At 44.3% G+C, this 12,262-nt stretch overlaps 1 protein-coding gene across 4 annotated transcripts in view; it reads left to right on the top strand.

Moving 5' to 3' along the window:
• Positions 1–12,262, top strand: part of LOC139280197 (sperm-specific sodium:proton exchanger-like) — a 654,445-nt gene that overhangs the window by 305,336 nt on the left and 336,847 nt on the right. The gene's annotated exons all lie outside the window — the stretch shown is intronic.

The raw sequence follows: 12,262 nt of genomic DNA, 5'->3' as shown, positions 1-12,262 counted from the left end.
AATTAAGGCTATTGCCAGGATAGCGGACATTGATCATCAGGTCGCACACAAACTGCACATTAAATAAGTGGTAGCCTTTGTGGTTATGGATGATCTCAGGATTATTATACGCCGCCTGCAAAGTCACGTGGGTACAATCAATGGCGCCCTGCACCATGGGGAAGCCCACTACCCTGCCAAAGCCACATGCACACTCGTCCTGCTTTTCTCTGCTCAGAAATAAGACAATGTAGTCCCCTCTTCTGGGGTAGAGAGCCTCAATGACCTCCTGGATGTAGCGATGACCAGTGAACTGTGAAATGTTAGCTCCCTTGCTGCAGACTGGAAGGATCCACTGGCAAAGCAATTGAGGGCCATCGTGACCTTGACTGCCACTGGGGGAGCCGTGGTCGGCCTGTTCTCAAGCTTCAGATTCCGTTGCAGGAGGTGGCAGAGTTCTGTGACCACCTCTTTGGTGAAGTGTAGCCTCCTAATACACTGCTCTTCGTTTAAATGGATACAAGAGAAGTGCTCTTGTAAGACCCTAGGTGGGTAAGGCTTTTTGTTGAGAGCCATCCTCCTTCTTCTATGTGCATCTTCTCCCTTCTTCGCTACCTTCGCTTCCACTGCCGAAGATACTTGAGCAGGAGGGGGACTGCCAGTTGATCCCCTGTGACTGTGAGCAAGTGGACTGAGCAGAAGCCTTTAAGTAATGATGAAAATGTTCTCCACTTGCAACAACTCTCCCTGTTATCGTAGAACCTTGAAACATAGAAAATAGGTGCAGGAGTAGGCCATTCGGCCCTTCGAGCCTGCACCACCATTCAATAAGATCATGGCTGATCATTTCCTCAGTACCCCTTTCCTGCTTTTTCTCCATACCCCTTAATCCCTTTAGCCGTAAGGGCCATATCTAACTCCCTCTTGAATATATCCAATGAACTGGCTTCAACAACTCCCTGCGGCAGGAAATTCCACAGGTTAACAACTCTCTGAGTGAAGAAGTTTCTCCTCATCTCAGTCCTAAATGGCCTACCCAAGACTGTGTCCCCTGGTTCTGGACTTCCCCAAAGTCCCGTCAGAATCTTGTAAGTTTCTATGAGATCCCCTCTCATCCTTCTAAACTCCAGTGAATACAGGCCCAGTTGATCCAGTCTCTCCTCATATGTCAGTCCCGCCATCCCTGGAATCAGTCTGGTGAACCTTCGCTGCATTCCCTCAATAGCAAAAAGAAGTTAATAAAGCTGCTGGAGTTACAGAAAGTTGCACAGAGCCAGTCAAACTGTAGAAAAATGCAAGTGCAAGTTGTTGCTGATGATCCCTTTAAATAATTCTGTTGGAGCATCCTTCTTGCTTCTCAAAACTTGCTCAGCTTGTTTAAGGCATGCCGGTAAGTTGAATGGCGAACTCAAAACTCGCAGATCAGGCATCAAGTCTGATGTCACGATCTGCATCATTAACATGATTTTAGCGAACGCTGAAATCAGCAGTGCTGCCAGCCATCCAAAAATGGCAGCTACTATTTTGTTTTTCCCCTTGAGGTAAAAAATAATACATGGAAGCATTTCCAGCCATAAATGTTATTGATTAGAGCCAGCAATCAAGTAAAATAACTTTTCAAATTCTAAAGGTACCTTCTGCTTTTCTCTCCCTATAAGCAGTCTAACATTTATTACACATAGTTATATAATTAAATGTTTCCTTCTCTTTTAAAAAGGACTACGTTGCTATGCATATGAATTGGCTTCGTACAATACCCTGATTTAATTTCTCTGTCTTGACAACCTGGGCTTATTCTGTTGGACATGGATGGTAATTCTATTTGAAGGCTCTAGAATGTTACTCGTTGACTTTTCTTCCCTTCACGAAGCCTTTCCACACTATACAATGATGAAATATTGGGAATACCAAAGCTATTGACATTGCCCCCTCCCCCAATTCTTTTTGATTGTTACTGATTACATCCTCCTTCCCGGCCACTGTCTCAGGCTGAAACAGACTGTTTGCAATCTCGGCGTCCTATTTTACCCCGATCTGAACCCCCAACCCAATATCCTCTACATCACAAAGGCTGCCTACTTCCACCACTTTAACATTGTCCATCTCTGTCTCTAAAAAGCGAGCGTGCAGCAGACAGACAGAGATGCCATCAACACTTCTTAAATGGACACAGACATCTTTCAGGTACATTTGCATTTAAGCTTTTGGACTGGATTTTTATCATTTTATTGAAGTAGTGGCTTGGTGCAATACATGTTGAAAGTTTTTTTAAGTGTGCAGTGTATACTGCTGGACACTTGCAAAACCTCAGATGTTAAAGGAAGGCCTCTGACAGAAAATGTTGGAAATACTCAGCAGGTCACACAGCATCTTTGGAGAGAGAAACAGAATTCATGTCTCAGGTCATGATGCTGCCTGACCTGCTGAGTATTTCAAACATTATCTGTTTTTATTTCAGATTTCCAACATTCGCTTGCAGAGGGAAGAGGAAGACGCTGAAGAGGAGGAAGCAAAAGAGGAGGGAGCAGAAGGAAGAATGCAACCCAGGCAGTCCCTTTCTGGCCGGGATATTCAGGATGGAATCATCTGCCCGCGGTACCAGTGACCACAACCCCAATTCCTCTGTGACCATTTGTCCCACACCTTTCCTTCCCTCTGTTACTGACCATCACAGCGTCCTCTTGGCCACAATGCTGAAGTAACAGCCACCACAAAGCAAACTTTCCAATCCAACTTTATACATCTACACACCCAGTATAACATCAAGAAATCAACTCACCTCCGTTATGCATTCACAGTGGCTGCAGCATTGCTGGTGGAAGGCTGCTGACTTTCAGTGAGGCACACTGCAAATGGCCTTGCAAATGAGCTGGGCTGGCAGTGTGAAATTGAGTGACAGTGTTTCTTCTTCTTCTCCCACTTCCTCACCTCTTTTGTCCTCTCCTTTCCCCTCTCTCATTCTTTCCTCTCCCTCTTCTTTCCTCTCTCTCATTCTGTTCTCTCCCTCTTTGCCAACCACTGGTTGGCAGGCTGCATTTCTTGGGTGTGTGAAGTGAGGAAAGCCCAAGGGTTGAGGTGTGTTGAGGGGATGGCGGGAAAACAAGAGGTGCATGCAAGAAGGAGGATAATGTATGGGGATACCAGCATCTTGTATCCTTTCAGCCCTTGTGCTGACCAAGGGCTCAGCCATACCCCTGCCTACAGTGGTCAGCACCTGCTCCTCCAATGGGGTGAGGTGAAGCTAGGAATGGGAGGTGTGCTTTGTGTTTGGTACAGATTGTTGGTAGGTGAGTGGGGGGGGGAGCTGTGCATTGAAAGGTGTGAGGCTAGTGGTACAGTTGTTAGTAGATGGCTTATGAAGAAGCATTCACTGACCTTGACCACTGGTCTGAGGTCATGAAGCTTCTTTGGGCACTGGAGCCGGGTGGTGGGGGTGATACTGCTGGCAGTGATGGCCTCGGTGATCAGATTCCACATCCTTCTTTCTGGAGGGCCTCACTTGCAGTGTTGATTCCCTTCACAAAACTAGAGTGCTGCATGAGGGGCCCTGGATGCCCCTTCCCTGGCTTGCTGAGTATTAGTGCTGAAGCACTTTTTCAATTTTTTTTAGATGCGGAAGGCAATTCAGCTTTAAGAGCTGAAGACTGCCATTTGGGAATTCTTTTTAATGTTCATGAAGAAGGTCCTTCGAAGGAATACTTCCTATTTTACATGATTTTTAGTGGCTCGGATAATGACCATGTGTACCGCAAGTTTCGGATTTTCACATGCATAACACATGCGTGAAAACTAGAACTTGCAATCTGTCAAGCTTCAGCTTGAGGAAATGGACATTCGCTGGTGCAGGGTTGGGCTATTGCCCAGCGAATGCCCACAAAACTCTTGCGCCTGGTAAAAGCATAAGGCCGGCTTTTATCAATGTAAGGATTTAAATAAATATTAAATTACATTTTTTTTAATCATTTAAACATTCAAAAACCTTTAAAATTAGTTTGTGTTATATTTGGTCCCTTTAAATATGTTTACATTTATTTTTCAAAAAATGAAATTTTTGTTTTAAGTGTTTAATTAATTAATTGTATTTTAATTCATTTTAAATGTGATGATTTATTTTTATTTAGGTTGCATGAAAATATATTTTTTATATGATTCATACTATGCTCGTGGGTATTCTGTATGTAAATAGGATCCCCATAAGCATGATTGGAATCCCCCTTTTTGATTGGTTGGGCCAACCCACATGATCCCAGGGACACTTGCGAACTGCATGCGCGCCGGGATATGTGGGCCTACAGGCCCAGGACCACGAGTCCGAAGGTACGGAGGCAACAGGCAGGTGCATACTTTTCTTGTGGATTGGAGGCTTTTAAGAACGTAAGAAATAGGACCAGGAGTAGGCCATACGGCTCCTCAAGCTTGCTCTGCCATTCAATAAGATCATGGCTGATCATCATCCTCAACTCCACTTTCCCACCCAATCTCCATATCCCTTGATTCCCCTAGAGTCCAAAAATCTATCTATCTCAGCCTTGAATATATTCAGAGACTCAGCATCCACAGCCCTCTAGGGCAGAGATTTCAAAAGATTCACAACCCTCTGAGTGAAGAAATTCCTCCTCATCTTTGTCTTAAATGGCCTACCCCTTATCTTGAGACTATGCCCCCCCCCCAGTTATAGACACTCCAGCCTGGGGAAACAACCTCTCAGCATCTACCCTGTCAATCCCCTTCAGAATCTTGTATGCTTCAATGAGATCTCATTCTTCTAAACTCCAGAGAGTAGCGGCCCATTCTACACAATCTCTCATTATAAGACAGCCCTCTCATCCCAGGAATCAATCTAGTGAACCTCTGTTGCACTGCCTCCAATGCAAATATATCCTTCCTTAGATAAGACCAAAACTGTGCACAGTACTCCAGGTGTGGTCTTACCAAGGCCCTGTACAATTGTAGTAGGACTTCCTTACTCTTATACTCCAACCCCCTTGCAATAAAGGGCAACATACCATTTGCCTTCCTTATTGCTTGCTTCAACTACATGCTAGCTTTCTGTGTTTCTTGCACGAGGACACTCAAATCTCTCTGAACACCAACATTTAAAAGTTTCTTACCATTTAAAAAAATAGTCTGATTTTCTATTCTTCCTACTAAAGTGAATAACAACAGCAATAACCTCATGTTTCCCAACATTATATTCCATCTGCCACCTTACTGCCCATTCACAATATCTATATCCCTTTCAAGACTCTGTGTTCTCCTCACAGCTTACTGTCCCACCTAGCTTTGTATCGTCAGCAAACTTTGATACATTACACTTGGTCCCTTCATCTAGGTCATTAATATAACACATCCTTGCAGCCTCCAACCTGAAAATGACCCATTTATTCCTACTCTCTGCTTTCTGTGCATTAACCAATTCTCTATCCATGCTAATACATTATACCACCAATCCCATGATCCCCTACCTTGTGTAGTAACCTTATATGTGGCACCTTATCGAATGCCTTTTTTGGAAATCCAAATATACTACATCCACTGGTTCCCCTTTATCTACCCTGTTAATTACATTCTCAAAAAACCCTAATAACTTTGTCAAACATGATTTCCCTTTCATAAAACCATGTTGACTCTGCCTAATCATGTTATAATTTTCTAAGTGCCTTGATACCACTTCCTTAACAATAGATTTCAGTATTTTCTCGACGACTGATGTCAGTCTAACTGGCCTGTAGTTTCCTGTTTTCTCGCTCCCTCCTTTCTTGAATAGCGGTGCTACATTTGCTACCTTCGAATCCTCTGGGACAGTTCCAGAACCTAGGGAATTTTGAAAGATCAAAACCATTGCACCACTATCTCTGCAGCCACCTCTTTTAGAACCCTAGGATTTAAGCCGTCAGGTCCAGGGGATTTGTCGGCTTTTAGTCCCATTAGTTTCTCTAGTACTTTTTCTCTACTTGCATTAATTACGTTATCTTCCTCACCCTCATTAGATCCTTCGTTTCCCACCATTTTAGGTATGCTTTTTGTGTCTTCTACTGTGAAGACCGATACAAAATATTTGTTTAACGTTTCTGCCATTTCCTTAATCCCCATAATAATTTCTCCTGCCTCAGCCTCGAAGGGACCAACATTTACTTTAACTACTCTCTTCCTTTTTACATACTTCTAGAAGCTCTTACAATCTGTTCTTATATTTTTTGCTAGTTTTCTCTCAAAATCTTATTTTTTCCCTTTTTAACAATTGTTTGGTCATCCTTTCCTGGTTTTTGAAACTCTCCCAATCCTCAGGCTTACTACTATTCTTCGCAACTTTATAAACAACTTCTTTCAATCTAATGCTATCCTTAACTTCTTTACTTAGCCATGGATGGATCACTTTTCATGTGGAGTTTTTGTTTCTCAATGGAATATATTTTTGTTGATAGTTGCAAAGGGAATGTGAGGTTATTGTTGAGAATTATGAAATATATTTTTAAATGCTAGCCACCATACATACCTTTTAATCTATTTTTCGAATCTACCTTAGCCAACTTGCCCCTCATGCCTATGTAATTGGCTTTATTTAAGTTTAAAACTAGTTTTGGATGTAGGCAAGTCACTCTCAAACTTCATGTGAAATTCCATTATATTATGATCACTCTGACCCAGAGGATCCTTTACAATGAGATTGCTAATTAACCCGGTCTCAGTACACATTGCAAGATCTAGCCTGTTCTCTGGTTGGTTCCATGATATATTGTTCTGGGAAGCTGTCCTGAATGCATTCCATGACCTCGTCCTCCAGACTACCTTTGCCAATTTGATTTGTCCAGTCTATATGAAGATTAAAGTCCCCCATGATTATTGCATTACCTTTGTTAAATGCTCCTACAACTTCTTGCTTAATATTCTGTCCAACGATATAGCTACTGTTAGGGGGCCTATATACTATTTCCACCAGTGTTTTCTACCGCTTGTTATTCTTTACCTCCACCCATACTGCTTCTACTTCCTGATCTTCCGAGCCAAGATCCTTTCTCTCTACTGTCCTTATCTCATCCTTCAGTATCAGGACTACCCCCCTCCTGTTCCATTCAGATTGTATTTTCTAAACGTCAAGTACCCTGGAACATTTAGTTCCCAACCTTGGTCGCCTTTCAACCATGTCTCTGCAATCAAACCCATTTATCTCGATTTGGGCCACGAGTTCGTCTGTCTTGTTATGAATGCTTCGTGCATTCAGATAAAGAGGCGTTATTTTAATTTTTTTTACAACTATTCCTTGCTTTGACCTTATTCTCTGATGCACTGCTACCGTTAAACTACCTGTCCCTTCCTGTCACACTCTGCTAATTTTCACACAGATCGCTAAACTGCTCTATTGTCTTGACCTATCTCTTTAGATTTCGAAATTTCCCCTCAGCTGATCCCTCTCCCCCGCCCCCCGCCCCCTCCCATCTGCAGCCCCGGTTATTCGATGCGCCAGGACACTGTTCCCAGCCTGGTTTAAGTGGAGCCCGTCCTGACGGAACAGCTCCCTCTTTTCCCGGTACTGGTGCCAGTGCACCATGAATTGAAACCCCTTCTTCCCATACCACTCTTTGAGCCATGCATTTAACTCTCCAACCTGCTTGACCCTGAGCCAATTTGCATGTGGCTCAGGTAGTAATCCAGAGATTATTACCATTGAGGTTCTGCTTATTAATTTAGACCCTAGCTCCTCAAACTCCTTTAGCAGAACCTCATTCTTAGTTCTGCCTATGTCGTTGGTTCCTATTTGGACCACGACAACTGGATCCTCCCCCTCCCACTTCAAGTTTTTCTCCAGCCACAAGAAGATATCCTTAACCCTGGCACATAAGAAGCCTCCAACCACAATTTCAGGTCCATTATTTTAATTTCAGAAATTAGTTCCCCTTTAAGGGACTGCACTGCTTTCTGAAATTACGGCCTTGCTTTAAGAGAAGGTGGTTCTTGCTGCAATGACGCTATGGCCACGCTACATTGTGCCTCCTGCTGGGACTAAAATGCCACCAAAACGACCCTGCACAAGTTTACCGCTGGGTGAATGTTAATTAACCATCAGCGGCAATTTACCGGTCCTGCCAGTACCATCAATTTCTGTGTCCGTTAACACCGGCCCACGATGGCACCAACAGGTTTTTAGCTGTAGAATTTCTAGGCCCCTATCTCTTTAACCTCATCCAGCCCTATTCCTTTGAGAACTCTGCATCCTTCCAACTGTGGCCTCTTGTGCTTCCCCCACACCCTACCACTTAGCTTTGAGTCATCTAGACCTTGAGCTCTGAAATTCCTTCCCTAATTCTCTCCTCCTTTAAGACCCTCCTAACACCGACCTCTTTGACCAAGCTTTTAGTCCTCACCCCAATATTTCCTTTGCCTCAGTGTCAATTTTTGTCTGATTACATTTCTGTGAAGTGCCTTGAGACATTTTCCTATGTTAAAAGTGCTATATAAATGCAAGTTGTTGTTGTAAGAAAGAACTTCCAGGTCTTTGGACAGCGTTGCTCTAGAAATTGGTTGCTAGAGGATGGGCAACAGAAACACAATTGTCATGGCCAGGTGGGCAGAGGAAACATTTCAAGGACACCCTCAAAGCCTCCTTGATAAAGTGTAACATCTCCATCGCCACCTGGGAATCCCTGGCCCAAGATCGGCCAAGGTGGAGGAAGAGCATCTGGGAGGGCACTGAGCACCTCGAGTCTCGTCGCCGAGAGCATGCAGAAATGAAGCGCAGGCAGCGGAAGGAGTGTGCGGCAAATCTGTCTCACAACGACAGGGACTGTAATTCCCGTATTGGACTGTACAGTCACCTCACTTTTAGAGTGGAAGCAAGTCTTCCTTGCTTTCGAAGGACTGCCTATGATGATGTCATGGCGTGCTCATGGGACTGATTAGTCAATGCATTTAAGTAATAAACTGCAAGATCCTGGAATTCTGTGGCCCACTTCTCTGTTGCTGGAAGAGTGGTGGAGAGGTATTCCTGATCACCTACAGACACAGACCCCTTCCGAAATTGTGGGATAGTGTCACTATTTTGTTTGGACCTGGTGCATTGTGCCTGAAAGAGCGCATCAGCGGAGGCCTGGAATTTAGCAATTTATCTTAATCCCATATTATTATGGGATATCATATTAAGATGTGGGATGTCATTACAGTACTAAGTTATACAGTACCATTTTCTATATTGTGAATAAAGAGATAAGAATGGACTATATCACTTAGAGAATTAAAGGAAGAAAATAGTGAAAGTACAGAGTACTCTGCCTTCCTCTGATTTATGGAGCAGATGCTCTTTGAAAATTCTTATGAGGTCCCCAAAATATTTAGTGCAGACACCAAGAAGTATGCAGAGGAGTCCCGCAGGGATATTAGGACCATTGCTTTTCTTGTTATATATAAATGACCTGTACTTGAGGATAGCGAGTACAATTTTAAAAATTTGCACATGATACAAAACTTGGCAATGTAGTAAATAATGAGCAGGATAGTAGCAGACCTCAGGAGGACATAAACTGGTGAAATGGGCAGACACATGGCAGATGCAATTTAATGTGGATAAGTGTGAATTGATGCACTTTGGGAGGAACAGCATAAAGAGGCAGTACAATCTTCATGGTACTATGTTTAGGGAGGTGCAATAGCAGAGTGACCTGGGGGTGCACAATCATAAATCTTTGAATGTGGCAGGGCAAGTTGATAAGGCAGTAAAGAAAGCGTACAAAAACAAGGAAGTCATGTGAAACCTTTACAAATCACTGGTTAGGCCTCAGCTGAAGTATTGTGTTGAATTCTTGGCACCACACTTTTTAGGAAGGATGTCAAGGCCTTAGAGAGGGTACAGAAGAGGTTTACCAGGATAATACCAAGGATGAGAGACTTCATTTATGTGGAGAGATTTGAGAAACTGTGATGGTTCTCCTTAGAGCAGAGGAGGTTAAGGGGAGACTTAACAAAATAATGAGGTTTGATGGAGCAAGTAGGAAGAAACATTTTCCTCTGACAAGTGGGTCAGTAACCAAGAGATTATAGATTTGAGGGGAGTGCAAATGATTTTTTGTCCGAGGCACGGGGCGGATGCTACCGGCTTCTGTGAAATTGCACGGGAATTAGCGGAGGTGCAAAACTGGTCGCTGCGGCAGCGATGATGACGCCATCACGGTGTGCAGCGCCCTGTTTTCGCACCACAGTGAGTCGCGAACCGGGGCAAAAAGTAAAGGGGAGGTGCACACCGCCATTTTTTCTTTCCTGGCTGACTTACCGGTCTGGCCTTTCATGGTCTATTTTGCGAGGTCTGTGCCGCGATGGTGCAGCTTGGCACTCCGTTTCAGTGCCAGGCTGCAGCCACGGCTCCCCACATCCCCGGTGGCGTAGTGGAGACCCATCACCCCACAGCAGAGTGCGCAGCATGTTCTCCCCTTTAATGAAAGGGGTGGGCCCGGTGTTCGCGCCAGCGCTACGTGTTGAGGCCGCTTAGTGTTGGAAAATTTGCGCACTTACTGTCCTGGTCCCGCCCCCGAGATGAAGTGGAACGCACGACATTGCGCTCCACTTCCTCTTGGGAGCGGTACCCCCAATTTCAAGGCCGGGACGTGACTTCCGGGGCAATACCGAATTTCGACCCCAAAATAATTGGCAAAAGAACTAGAGGGGAAATGAGGTGATTTTTTTCATACACAGGGTTGTGAGGTACTGGAATACACTACCTGACCTGGAAGGGGATTCCATGGGAATTTTCAAAAGGCAATTGACATGTACTTGAAGAGGACTAATATTTGCAGGGCAATGGGAAAAGGCTGGGACTAAATTGGACAGCTCTTTCAAAGAGCCTGCACAGGCACGATGAGCCCTATGGCCTCCTTCTGTGCACTATGATTCTATGGTATAGTACCAAGCCATGTAGACCAAAAGGGAACCTGATTTGTTGCGTTAACTGATCACGGTTAGGGATTGAAGGCCAATAAATCCCCGTGGCCTGATAGTCTGCATCCCAGAGTACTTAAGGAAGTAGCCCTAGAAATAGTGGATGCATTGGTCATCATTTTCCAACAGTCTATCGACTCTGGATCAGTTCCTATGGACTGGAGGGTAGCTAATGTAACACCACTTTTTAAGAAAGGAGGAAAAGAGAAAACGGTGAATTATAGACCGGTTAGCCTGACATCGGTGGTGGGGAAAATGTTGGAATCAATTATTAAAGATGAAATAACAGCGCATTTGGAAAGCAGTGACAGGATCGGTCCAAGTCAACATGGATTTATGGAAGGGAAATCCTGCTTGACAAATCTTCTAGAATTTTTTGAGGATGTAACTGGTAGAGTGGACAAGGGAGAACCCGTGGATGTGGTATATTTGGACTTTCAAAAGGCTTTTGACATGGTCCCACACAAGAGATTGGTTTGCAAAATTAAAGCACATGGTATTGGGGGTAATGTACTGACGTGGATAGAGAACTGGTTGGCAGACAGGAAGCAGAGAGTCGGGATCAACGGGACCTTTTCAGAATGGCAGGCAGTGACTAGTGGGGTGCCGCAGGACTCAGTGCTGGGACCCCAGCTCTTTACAATATACATTAATGACTTGGATGAGGGAATTGAGTGTAATATCTCCAAGTTTGCAGATGACACTAAACGGTGGCGGTGTGAGCTGTGAGGGGGACGCCAAAAGGCTGCAGGGTGACTTGGACAGGTTAGGTGAGTGGGCAAATGCGTGCCAGATGCAGTATAATGTGGATAAATGTGAGGTTATCCACTTTGGTGGCAAAAACACGAAGGCAGAATATTATCTGAATGGTCTCAGATTAGGAAAAGGGGAGGTGCAACGAGACCTGGGTGTCATGGTACATCAGTCATTGAAAGTTGGCATGCAGGTACAACAGGCGGTGAAGAAGGCAAATGGTATGTTGGCCTTCATAGCTAAGGGATTTGAGTATCGGAGCAGGGAGGTCTTACTGCAGTTGTACAGGGCCTTAGTGAGGCCTCACCTGGAATATTGTGTTCAGTTTTGGTCTCCTAATCTGAGGAAGGACGTTCTTGCTGTTGAGGGAGTACAGCGAAGGTTCACCAGACTGATTCCTGGGATGACAGGACTGACATTTGAGGAGAGACTGGATCGACTGGGCCTGTATTCACTGGAGTTTAGAAGGATGAGGAGGGATCTCATAGAAACATATAACATTCTGACGGGACTGGACAGGTTACATGCAGCAAGAATATTCCCGATGTTGGGGAAGTCCAGAACCAGGGGACATAGACTAAGGATAAGGGGTAGGCCATTTAGGACT

Source organism: Pristiophorus japonicus, chromosome 14, assembly GCF_044704955.1.
Source record: "Pristiophorus japonicus isolate sPriJap1 chromosome 14, sPriJap1.hap1, whole genome shotgun sequence".
In the NCBI taxonomy this organism is placed as follows: Eukaryota; Metazoa; Chordata; class Chondrichthyes; family Pristiophoridae; genus Pristiophorus; species Pristiophorus japonicus.
Note: the sequence above shows the minus strand (reverse complement) of the source record. Positions and strands in the feature narration are given on the sequence as shown.